We start from the raw sequence: 13349 nt of genomic DNA on the forward strand, positions 1-13349 counted from the left end.
TGGAGAACAAACACACATGCACACAACTTCCATGGAGGATGGCCAAGGACTTTTTGCAAGAGCACCCTTTGTTAACCAGCCAAGGAGCAGTAACTCTGCAATCAGCAGGCATGCATTGAAGAAACTTACTTGAAGAAACTGCTCCTTAGGCACCAGCTGACATTTATAAACCTAGCTGGAAAGAACATTTGGTTTGGAACTGTGGAACTTGCCTGCCAGGTCAGTAGCGGGAAGTTCAGTGGAATCATTAATTAGGGTTTGTGAGGCAATAAGAAGTGTGTTTCTGTGGGAGTGAAGAGGTAAGTCTGGGGACTGGCTGGCCCCAGATTCTTCTCTCCTCCTGAGCAGTATTGTCACTGGCTGGCAGGAAGGCTGGTTTTGTAGATAAGACTGCGACACAGGAGGTCCAGATTGAGTGTCAGATTTAAGCCACACACTTGGTGTGACCTTGAACAAGCCACTTCATCTGTCTGTGCCTCACTTCCTCCTCAGTAAAATAGGCATAATATTGCTTCCTTTGTGCCTTGTCTATTTAGATGATGAGCTTTTCAGGGTAGAGACTGGCTCTTATTATGTACATGTGTGACCCCAGATGCATGCACTGCAGCATTTAGTGGTATAAATAAGGGAAGAAACAGTGGGGAGACTAAGTAGTTTCCTGTTTTTGATGTTGCGTACTTTGTGTGCCTGCAGACTTGCCTTAACCAGGTGGGGTGACTCTGCTGAATGGGCCAGAATCATCCAGAATTTGGGTGTGGCAGGCTCTAGGAGTGCTAATTAGCTGTTTGTAGCTATGTGACTGCTTTCCATTGAGGGCAAGCAGCCTGGCAGGATACACCCAGAGTCCCTCTATGAGAGTGGAACCAATGAGAACTCAAGGGGAGGAGTTTATAAATAGGATAGTGGGAGCCGCCCAGAAGAACTCAGTGGTGGAGCAGCACAAAGAGCCACAGGGACTGCTGTAAGGATTGTGTTCCAGGTATTTTGCCATTTTTTGGGGATTTAGACTGCAGGTACCCTTGCTCCTTTGGGGAAGAAGAGGAGTAGTATTTGCTGCAGGTTGTGCAAATTGCAGCCTGTCATTGAAGAGGTGAGTGTGAGGTGTCTAGATTCTTCCATAATAAAATAATAAAATTAGCATAATTACACAGTCACATTATAAAACAAGAGTTTAAAAGGTAGTTAAAATGCGCCCATACTGTAGTTCCAAACCATGCACACACAGGCTCCCTTTAACCCTTCCCCAAAGAGAAAACTTTGCAAAAGTTTTAATTCTGATTGATTCCACCTGAACTTCATGACTTGGGCCCATATCTAAAAAAGTACCATGGTATCATCACTGACTGGTTGGTCCTGTGAGGGCAGTTTGGTTTAGCCCTTTTCAGTGAGGTAAACTAACTCCTGGCTGATGCTGACTGGATTCAATTGCAATTAATGACAGCAGTGTGACATGGTCAGGGATGACTACACAGAGAAGGAAGAGAACTCAGGAGAGATAAGCAAAAGGAATTCCTTCTCTCTGGGAAGGGGCTGCTGATGGCAGGCTGGAGAGAATCACAGAGCAAGGCAGTCTCCTTATGGGAGGCCCTAAAATAGGGTCTGTAAGAAACAGGGAGGTCCCTGGGAGAAGCTGCCAGAGTCCCCAGTGTGGGGAGGCAGTGGGCTAGGAAGAAGCTCCTCCAGGGAAAATGCCATGGGAGGCAGTCATCAGCCAAAAGGAGCAACAAAGAACTCTGCCATTCTCCAGAGCAAGGATGAAGAGCAGGAAACTTCAGCATTGCCTGAGAGGTGCAGAAGGAGCTTCTTTTTGGTTGTTGGTGCAGATTCTTTAGTTGGACTTTCGTTACTCTGAAAGGGGACATCCAGAGGTGATCTGGATGGAGCAGGTCGGGCCATGGAAGATGTAGCCAAAGAGAGGTCATTCCAGGGCCAAAGAAGTGATCAACTGGAGGTGCTGAAAATGAAGACCCCTGCAATGCCACATTCTGATGCCAGGAGGCACTATAGCGGTGAGTGAAACCACTGAGAGTTGTGTATTGTATATTTATTTGCCTTTACTTGATAGACCAGCTAAAGAAGAGATTCCCATCAGCTAGGAGGGTACTAGATCAAGTTTGCCACCCACTGTGGATATAATCTCCTTTTGAGTCACAATTGGACAAAGACTCTGTATGGCCACAGGGCTAAATTGCTAATTTCAGATAAGAGATACAATGGAGATTCTGAATACTTGGGTCATTTTACAACTCAGGCTACTGAAGAGAGACCAGTCTCTGCTCCTAGTTTCGCCGGAGTATGTTCAAAGTAAATCAATAGCATTATTCCAGATTTATGCTTGTGTAAGAGAATGGGCCTTATGTTTTTAAGAGCCAGATCCAAAACAAACATCTACTTGAGTGTCTATGTTCTGCAACAGGAATGTAGGCAGGCAGCTCAATTGATCATGGTGTGCGAACCCTTGTTTTATTGTGTGAGTATCTATAATTTTTAACCTACACGTTCTATTAGTGATTCTGAAAGGTTTATTTAAAAAATGAACATGGGACATTTCAATGCATTTCAATGCAAAGCAGCAGCAAAGGCTGGAATCTTTTCAGCATTTGCTATTGTGTCAATTCCTTTCTCGGTCTCCATCTCCACAACAGCTTCGTTTACCTTGAACGGCACAGCATAAAGCTTTCCTGCTTTTCACGTTACATAAACTGCCTCTCCTGAGAGTTTCTTTATGTGGGAACTACTAGTATAAGTCCTGCATTCCACACAAATTTGCTTTAATGAATAAACTAGCTTAATGCATACAACTTTGCCTGTTTCTGTGCTTTGTGAACAAAGCTGTGTGCTGGTGGGGTTGGGGGGTGGAAAGGGGAAGGCAGCATGGTCCAGCTACATAAGAGTTCAGGACAGAGCTGTGCAAAATTCACAATGTTTGGTCCATGGACTTTCACATTATTATTGTTATTATTTAATATTTGTATTCCCCTAGCAACTTTAGCAATGGACCAGCGCCTCCCTGGGTTAGGTGCTATACAAAGAAAGACAAAGATGGTCCCTACCCCCAAAGAACTACAATCTAAGAATAAAAGAAGAGAAAAGAGATGGATACAGACAGACTGGGGAGTACAATGAAACAATCAGACCGTATTGGTCAGCATGATAGGCAGTGGTCTCAGCACACCAGCAGCCTAACTGTTGTCAAGTTCTTTGTTCACAACAGGGCAAATGAGCGTTTTAAGGAGGGTTTTGAAGTAGGATAGTTACTTAGGATGTGGAACACCTCCCAAACATGAGGGGCAGCGTTGAAAAAAGCATGAAGGTGCTTGTTTGAAAATTTAAGAATTTGGGTAAGGAGCCTGGGATTCTGGACCAACTGGAGGTGGAACTCCACCTCTCATTACTGAATGAGAGATGACAGACAGGGTGGGGAATAGGCCACGAAGAGCCTTGAAAGTGAACAAAAGCACTTTGTTTGCGACAGTGGAGAAAGGGAAACCAGTGGAGGGTTTCAAAGAGAGGGGTGTCATGGTGAAAGTGACAGGCTAGGAAAATTATCTTTGTGGTAGTATTCTGAATGGAGATGAACAGGGGTAAGATGGGCCCAAGTGTGAGTTTGGAACAGCCTTAAATTATGAATACTTTAGTATTTGACTTGGGATGGTCCAGTATAAGGCACGACTTCAATCTTACATAAGGTCTTAAAATTACATTTGAGTGGGGCTTAAGTGAAGCATAGGCCTCAAGCTAGTCCTGTGCACTGGGGTAAATTTCACTTTTACCAGATAATTTCAAATTTAAGAATGGCCTTGACTGAGGTTCGAGCTCCTCAAAGTTTAGCTGGTTGATTGCTGGATTCTGGCTCAGGCAAACCTATCATTTCATAATGAATGTGGTGTATGACTCTGGGTAACTTTTGACAAGTTACTTCCCCTCTCTGTGCCTCAGATTACCGATCTGTAGAATGGAGAAAATGATACTGGCCTCTCTTTTTAAACTGCTTTGAGATCTACACATGACAACGCTATATACAAGCTAGGTATTTCTAATTATTAATACTATTTTTGAGGAGCAAAACCTTGAAGGTCTGGAATTCAAATTCAGAATGAGTCTCTCACTTGTTCTAATAACTGATCATTTCTTGCCACCTTCATTAATGAAAGCTGTGTAAAAAATCTTGAATCAGGCTGATATTTTCAGAGAAATTCAATGGGGATTGGGCAATTAGTTCCCTTACGCTTCTTTGAAAATGACTTCACTGTAAATCATCTTGAATCAGAGCAGGGCTTCTTCTGGTTCAGCAATGTGAAACTCGTAAAGCACTTTTTGCCTAACAAATGATTTAGTATAAGTTACAGGATGTTCCTGCTGAGCTGTAATTGATTTCTATAAGTAGATATTTTTTCACGCATACAGTACAGCCGGCACAGTGGTAAATGATAAGTTGGTCATGTGTCTGCCACAGCATACAGCCCAGATAAACTGAGGCAATATTTCTTAGGATGATTGACAGGTGGCTTTTGTTCTACGTCAAGCTTTTAATTCAGACCTAGCTGTACCCAAGTTGGACTGCTATGTTATGTGGAATTTCAATGACCCAGTTTATCTCTAGTGCATTTTTCTACTAGGCAGATTATTATCCAAATTCTACCTACAGAACTTTTGTAGTTTTATATTTGAGCTGAAGACCAGGACAGACCATTAGCTCATCTAGTCTGACCTCCTGCATATCACAGGCCAATACATTTCACCCAATTACCCCTGTATTGAGCCCAAAATTTGGATTAGACTAAAGCATTTCAGTCCTCAGGACACTATTGTGTATACCACAGGCACAGAACAAGACAGACTGAGATGGGTTCCCTCTATTACCATAGCATACGAGTGCCTTACAGTCTTTAATGTATTTACCATCACCACAGCCCTGTGAGGTTATCCCCATTTTACAGCTGAGGAACAGACAGCCAGAGAAATTAAGGCCCAGATCCTCAAAGGTACTGAGGTTCCTACTTTTCAGTGATATCAAGCGAAGTTAGTAGCCTAAATCTCTTTGTGGATCTGGCCTGAAGTGACTTGCCCATGGTCTGACTTGCACGAATATTGATAATAAAATAAAAATAAATGCAGTGTGCTATTATTAATGCAGTAGTATATTATTTCACTATTTACCTGCATAAATGCAGCTTTAACCCTTACAAATTCACAGTCCCCAAAAATTATGCTATACCCCCCCCCCCAAAAAAAAAAGAAGTGAAAAGAGGATTTATCTGTATGTGTCTTTTAATGATGAATATGGCCCTAAGTCATTCATTCAGCTGTTTTATTACTTGTCTTTAAGTCTGATGAGTGCAAACCAGATGTGCATCACTGAATTCTCAATAAAGGGCCACTGCCTGTCCTGCTGAATAATAAGATCTGCTAATGACACCAATTAAGAGCTGTAAATGTCATTTGCACTTGTTTGTTATTTTTCAAGTCAATAAGGCTATAGAAGGCAGAGAAGCCTGAGATCATTTAAATTGGGCCAGTTTGAGGGGATATTGATTGAAATATTACATAGGGTAATACAAAAATGGAGCAATTACATCTGTGATTCCATCAGCTACAGGAGATACTTCAACCTTATTTTAAAATATTACATAATATAAAGAAATAAGTGTACTCCTGAAAGGAAAGAGAGGCTTGTAACAAATTATAACAGACCACAGGTGTTCTATAACTTCTGGTTGAGCGAGATCAGATATTTTCGAAAGAGGCATTCAGTCCTGACCAGGATCGGAGAAAATTCATAGGTGGAAGGGAACTGATGTACTAATTTTAGATGGAATAAATATGGGCCAAAGTTGTTAACAGAACCCAGTCACTGTCCCACGTTAAACAGTGTTAAACAAGGTCTGGTGTTTCTGTCATTATTTTGGCCTATTTTCTGACACACCAGTTTTGGTTAATTAATTTCCTGACCCTCATTTTCTTGTTTAGCAGGCATGATTTCAACACAGCCCTTAGGCTACATCATTAGGCTTTTTGTTTGGATTAATTCAGTTTTTCTCTCTGATTTTCTTGCACCTCTTCCCATCAACATTTGTTGTTGTAGGCTATTTTGACATCTTATGAACTTACACTCACTTTTTACACTTGATCTCATAATTAGTATACATTTTCAGTATAAAAACCTAGGCAAATTCAATAGAAGAGAATGTGCCTCTAAAGACTTCTTCTCCTCAGAGTAGATATCCAGGTGGGCTACATTACCAATCACTTCAGCTAGAATACTATGACCAACTTTTCCATCAGTGATTAGTGATTTTTGTGTGCCTCGATTTTCAAGTACCCAAACTGAGGTTCCTTACAGAGGCCTGATTTTTAGAGGACGAGCACTCTGCTCTTCTGAAAATCAGGTTTCTCAAGTTGGACATCCAAAAATTGAGGCATTCGGTCATAGAAATGTAGGCTGTAAGGGACCTTGAGTGGTTTTCTAGTCCAGCCCATGTGCTGTTGCAAGATCAAATGTAGACCATCCCTGATAGGCGTTAATCTTACCTGTTCTTTAATACCTTTAAGGATGGGGATTCCACAACATCTCTTGGAAGTTCTATTCCAGAGTTTAATTGCTCTTATGCATAAAAGGTTTTTCCTAATGTCTCATCTAAATCTCCCTTGTTAAAGATTAAGCTGTTTGCTTTTTGTCCTACCTTCAGTGGACATGGAGACTGATTGATTGATCACCATCTTCTTTATAGCAGCCCATAACATAAATGAAGACTGTTTTCAGGTCCCCCCTCAGTCGTCTTTTCTCAAGACTAAATGTAGACAGTTTTTTAGCTTTTCCTCATAATCTAGTCAGGTTTTCTAAACCTTTTATCAGTTTTGTTGCTCTCCTCTGTACTTTCCAATTTGTCCATGTCTTTCCTAAAGTGTGGTGTCCAGAACTGGACACTGTACCCCAACTGAGGTCTCACCGGTGCTGAGTAGAGTGATATAATTACCCCATTGTCTTACAAACAAGACTCCTGTTAATACACCTCAGAATTTTATTAACCTTTTCCACAGATCCATCACACTTTTGGCTCATATTCAATTTGTGGTCCACTATAATCCTTTTCAGCAGTACTATTGCTTGATTAGTCATTCCCCATTTTAGTTATGCATTTGATTTTTTCCTTCCTAAGTGTAGTACTTAGCATTTGCTGACTAGTACCAGGCCCAGGACAGAGTCCTGTGGGACTTCACTAGATACATACTCCCAGTCTGACAGAGAATCATTGATAACTACTTCTTGAGTGTGGTATTTCAACCAGTTGTGCACTCACCTTATAGTAATTTAATCTTGACCACATTTCCCTAGTTGTTAATGAGAATGTCATTTAGGACTGTGTCAAAAGCATTACTGAAATCAAGATATATCACATCTACTGCTTCACCCGATCCACTAGGCTAGTAACCCTGTCAAAGGAGGAAATTAGATTGGTTTGGCGTGATTTGTTCTTGACAAATCCATGTATTACTCATTACCCTATTATCTGCTAGGTGCTTACAAACTGACTGACTGATAGTTTGTTCCAGTATCTTTCCAGGTATTGAAGTTAGACTGACTTGTCTATAATTCCTCAGGTCATCTTTATTCCCCTATGTTTGACCTTCTCCACTCTTCTGGGACCTCACCCATCCTCCATAAATTCTTGAAGATAATTGCTAACGGTTCTGAAATTGCTTCAGCTCAAGTTCATTAAATTCCCTAATCACTGGTCACTCTTTAAAATCCTGGCCATCTTTTCTCCTGGGCCACTTCCCTTTTCTCTGTGGCACTTTCCTGAACAGGAGTTACTTATTGATTTAGGGGAGATAAAAGGATCTCGTGAGAAAAGATCTAAGAGCTGCTACTTCTGCTGTATTGTCTCAACTCTACTAGTTGGCATTTTGCACAGGAGGAGTGATGGTTTAGGAATCCCTCTAAACTCTGCCCCTCCAACTCAATCATTTCATCACTTTTGTTTTCCTTATGTCTTTATTTTAAGTCTTCTTTCTTCCTTTCTTTTAATTTGATTATTTTCCAACATTTCCCTTCCACTTGCACCTGTTCTCTCCCACACTGAAGAAGGAAAGAAAAGTTGCAAAGGGAGAGGTGGCTTCCATTTTCAATAGACTTGATTGCAAATTGTTGGGATAGAAAGGGCTGAAGAAATTGTCCCATTGAATTGTGGGATACTTCTGACTGATTCCTGGGACCTGAGTCAAGCAGGGCTGCGTCTACACTGCAAATCAATAGGGCTTAGACTCTGGGTCCCGGCTAACTTGAGCTCAGACTCTCCATCCCTGCAGGGTCCTGGGACCCTTGTCCAAGCCCTGGATTAGCACAATTGCAGTGTGAACGCAAGAGGGGTTAGGCTTGATACCAGGATCAAGCACAGGTTTATGCTGCAGTGCAGACATACCCAAAAGATGTGAGAAAGGGATAAAACATACAAGAAAAAAATTAGGAACTGAGGCACAGAGTAACATCTAAGCGCCCTTGATTTTTTAATAAGACTTAGGTGCCTAAGTCACTTAGGGTCAGATTTTCAGATGTTTATGCACCTAAAGATGCAGATAGATGCCTAGTAGGATTTTCAAAACACTAAGCAAGCTAGGCATCTAACTCCCATTGACTTCATTTAGGTCCTTTTGATAATCCCTCTAGGCACCTAGCTGCATCTTTACGTATCTACCTTTGAAAATCTGGCTCTGAGGCCGAGATCCTCCAAGTATTTAGGTGCCTAATTTCCATTGAAATCTATGGGAGTGAAGTGCCTCAATACCTGGTAGGATCTGGGCCTAAGTAGCTTGCTTCAGGTCCTCCAGGATATGTATGGCAGAGCTGAGAATTGAACACAGATCTTTTGCATCCCAGTAACTCTTTAAACCGAAAGACTATACTGTGAATTTCGACCCACTGGCTGTCACAGCATTTTGAGCCTTTTAAAAACAAAGAAAATAAACAAAAATCCCCTCCACATATTGCTTCTACCTTTTCAGGTTACCATCACATCTACATCTGTCTTGTACTCTCACCAACTAGAAATTATTGAGTGCTTTTCAATTGGCATTTATGACTGCTTCTAATGGCTTGCTTGTACAAAAGGCTTGCATAGCCTAACTAAATATTCAGTGATTTTTCCTTATTCTAATGTCCTTAATTAGATTTATGAACTCTTTACTGTGTTTTATATTGATGAGGGACAGAGAATAAAAATCCCAAAATGCTCACTTTAATAAAATAGCACAGCTAACCAACTTGTGCTTTTTCATGTGTTATTTCAGTGAATGATGAGCTTTAAATAATGTTCTGAATATGTTACTGTGGATGGACTAAAGAAATATAGACTGATCTAATACAATACATCGATAAATACACTAGTACATACAGCATCCTGCTATGACAAGCAATGGATCACGGCAGAAGAACAGTTTTCAGGTTGAGGTGTTTTTTGTTTTTTGTTTTGAAGGCTTATATATTAACTATACATTTTATAGAGAAATAATTAACTCACCATTTTTATTTCTTTCTGACTTTTTCGTTTACTTAAGACTTTTCAATTTGGAATGAATCACTCAATGAAACCTTCTCAGATGTGTAAAATTAGTTGTAATATAACATGGGTAAAATGATCATTTTCACCATTAAAACAAATGAGCTTCCTTTCCTATCATAGATAATGATAATGTTTAAGCAGCATAAACTGTGATTGCTGCCAGTCAATAGCACCCTAACCAAATTGGCATAAAACTTACTGTAAGGGTGGTAGAATCACAGCTATAAGTTATTTAATACACATATGTATTGGTCCAAGACATAGGCATCAATATGATATATCCATACCAGAACCATCCCACTTCAGAGTGTCAGTTCTACAAGTACTGGACCTTTAATTCAGTATGTAGGTGGACATGCCTTCTTCTCATAGGGAGTTCTCCCTTTGTAGGGACTATGAGCTAGGCCCTAGGGTGATGTAAATCAATATATACTTCCTTTGACTTCAGTGGGGCTACTCTATAACCTCCTGATCTACAAAGCAGTAGTCATTCCCACACTTCTTTATGGGTGTGAGACATGGGTGACATATCAAAGCCATCTTAAGCATCGGGAATGGTACCAACAGTGCTGCCTTAGGAAGATTCTCTGCATCAGATGAGAAGACCGTCAGCGTTCTCTCTGCAGCTAACATCACCAGTGCTGAGGTGAAGATTATGAAACATCAACTTCACTGAGCAGGTCATTGTGTGAGGATGGCTGAAACTCCTCTTCCGAAGCAAGTCCTCTTTACTCAACTTAGTAATGGTAAAGGACCCAGGAGAGACAGAGGAAATGCTATGAGGACACCCTGAAAGTATATCTTAAGAAGGGAGGCATTGACCCTACGAATTGGAAGAGCTGGCTGTCAATAGACTGCAATGGCATCACATCATACATCAAGCCTCAGTCTGTTTTGAAGAGACTCACTTTGCTCAAGAGGCTGATAAATGGCAGAGGAGGAAGGAAAGTGTACAGCATTCTGGCCAAAGAAAATTGTGCTCTCTCCAAGCAACCACTTGCCATATATGTGGAAAAATCTGTTGAGCATGAATTGGACTCCTCAGCCATTTTAAGTCTGATCAATGACTTTCCTGCTGGCAGACATCATCCTCATATTGAGGAATAGCCGATGATGACGACGACAATGATGATCTGTAACCACCTGAGGATTTGGCCCTTCGTGTCTAGATGTCGGAAATCAAATTCAGCTGTCTGTTACACGGCTGTAAATCCAGAGTGCTGCGATTGAAGTCACTGGAGTTACTCTGGTTTTGCATGGGAGTACATGCAGGCAGTTGGTGTGCTGACATTGCTACTTGTAGTGCAGCTGCCCCTTTTCGACCCAAGTGGCTAGTCAAAGTTTGGGGCCCTGGGGATGTTCCAGCTGGAAGTAGAAATTGATGGAGTCTAGTATTTTTTTATCTATCTTGTTTATTTACAAGAAATGCACAGTTGTGTCTCTGAATGCAGAAGGAACTAAGAACTAAAGGACAGCTTCTTAGCTAACAACCCCATGCCTCTTTAGCCAAAACCACACCCAAAAGTTCTCTCTCTATCTTTTTCTAGGGTCTCACTGTGGATACAGGCTCCTGCTTGGCTTCCTTGCCTCCTCCTGTCTGTCTGTTCTTGTCTGTTCTCAATTCCTATGTGATCTCTCTTCCCCCTCACCACCAAACCTGCCCAAAATAATACTCAGCAAAAAGCTCCTGGGTGGGTTCATATGCAACTTTAGGTCTTAGGTAAAGGCTTATGCTTACAGTTCTGTTAGGTGTGAAGTCACCCTTCAATTATCAATCTCAATGGGGCTTCAATTCAACTGATAACATGATTTCACCCAGCTCATAACAGTACCAAACCTAGTCCAGTTCACGTATGCGTTCTCCCATCCTTTATTCTGTGTTTCTTTCATTTACTCAGTCTTCGTCTCTCATCATTGAGTCTTTCCAGTAACTCCAGTGGGCTTCGGATCAATCCCAAAGGGCTTAAGATCTTTTGGGCAAGGCCTGACTTTCTGCTGCACGTGTGTATAGTGTCTAGCCCAATGGCATCCTGATCTTAGCTGAAGCCTCTAGGAGCTACTGTGACAAAAGCAAATAAAAGAAAATATTAACGAAAAATAATAAACAGAATTGACTTATGACATACAAATTACCCACAGTAATGACTGTCATTAAATTCCTCTAATATTACTTTCAAGAGTGATGGTAGGTTTTATATATACAGGTGTATATTGTATCTAGTTGTAGTTATACATAGTTTGAGTGTATATAAAAATGTCCTAGAATTTCCAACACTGCCATTAACTTAAACGCTCTGTAAAGAATTCCCCCCACCCCCATCTATACATAAGAATCCTTAAAAGATATGGGCGTTCATTCTTGTGTGTGTGCAGTTGTGTGTGTGTGTATCCTAAACCATGTAGCTAGGCAGATGTCGTTGTAGATATAAATGAAATGGGAAGGGATTGCTCTGGGATATGATGCCTAACTGTTACCACTGGCAATTGGTATTTTCCCAATTTTTGGATGCCCAGATACTTTAAAGGGCCTGATTCTCAGAAAGTGCTAGGAATGGGGAGGGAGCTGGTAACAGCTCCCTGAATCTCTGCTGGCTTTAACCTACACCAGCTCCTGATTCTTCCTCAGCAGACCACCATCTGGGGTTTGCCAGAGCAAAATCCTCATGCCTCCATGCCCCCAACCGATGGGAACTGCACGGAGAGTGGCATGGGAGCCAGCTGTGCCAGATATGGGTGCCCTGGGAACTTCCCTACATTAGGGATAACCTCAGCTAGTGGATTGTGGAACTATAGCCTCTGCCCTCCCCTCACCCAGTATTTCCCACCTCTACACAAGTCTGTGGCATAAAAGCCACAATGTAACCATAGGTACATACAATTTTCCACTGGAAAATGTGATTTTTGTCAAAATCAACACGATTTTGACATTTTTAAAAAACTTTCTTCAAACAAGACGTTTTCAATCAAAATACAATCAAATGTTGTTGTGAACCAAAATGTTGCATTACGAACTGTCAATTCAACTTAAAATGTCATGTTAGCATCATTTCAAAGCAGAAATGTCAGCTCAGGATGAAACCCAGTTTGAAATGTCAGAATTGACCAGTTTGAAAGAAGAAAGCATTTTGTTGCTCTCAAATGCAGGGATTTTTTTTGTTTTGAAAATCAAAAAAATTTGGAACATCATCTTCTCATGTGAAAATTTTAGATATTCTTGACTTTAGGAACTGAAACATAAAAATAATGGCATTTCCCATGGGACAGTAATTCTTTTGTCTGACCAGCTCTAATATCTAATATAAAGGGATAACTACAGAGCTGCAAAACAGTCTCCAAAAAATAATAGCCTTTTCTCAACCCCCTACTACCCTTTGCTCAGAATCAGAAGAGCCCAACTTGAACCATTTAGTTCTGGAGCATTGGTTTTCACTTCTGACTTTCTAGGCAGTAGCAGTGGCTTGTGTGAGACCATTCTGGCTGTTCGAGGGGGGTCAAAAATTATTCATCAATGATTATTTCATGATTGGGCCTCATAGGGTCTAAACTGGACCATGGTAATTTGTGCTGCACATCTGAGGTCGGTCATGATATCTGAACATCCATTCCATATTTAATCTGCATATAATCTTATAGTAGTAGTCTGTGAATCAATATTTATAAATGAATGTTAATCTTTCATAGCAAATCCATTAACAAAACCAGAATTTACTGTGCAATAAAAAGTTACTCCAAAGCTTCTATATTTACTAATCTCTTATAGTTCCCAGCTGATTCTCTCTATTCCATAGA

At 40.8% G+C, this 13349-nt stretch overlaps 1 long non-coding RNA gene across 1 annotated transcript in view; it reads left to right on the forward strand.

Moving 5' to 3' along the window:
- Positions 1-1916: 1916 nt before the first annotated feature.
- LOC137141800 (uncharacterized) overlaps positions 1917-13349 on the forward strand; it is a 40099-nt gene continuing 28666 nt past the window's right edge. The window contains exon 1 of the long non-coding RNA XR_010916741.1: positions 1917-2009. This is a non-coding gene — a long non-coding RNA (uncharacterized lncRNA). The remainder of the gene's footprint in view (positions 2010-13349) is intronic.

This window comes from Emydura macquarii, unplaced genomic scaffold (genome assembly GCF_026122565.2).
Source record: "Emydura macquarii macquarii isolate MOO-44397 ecotype Brisbane River unplaced genomic scaffold, CSIRO-AGI_Emac_v2 contig_3114, whole genome shotgun sequence".
NCBI lineage: Eukaryota > Metazoa > Chordata > Testudines > Chelidae > Emydura > Emydura macquarii.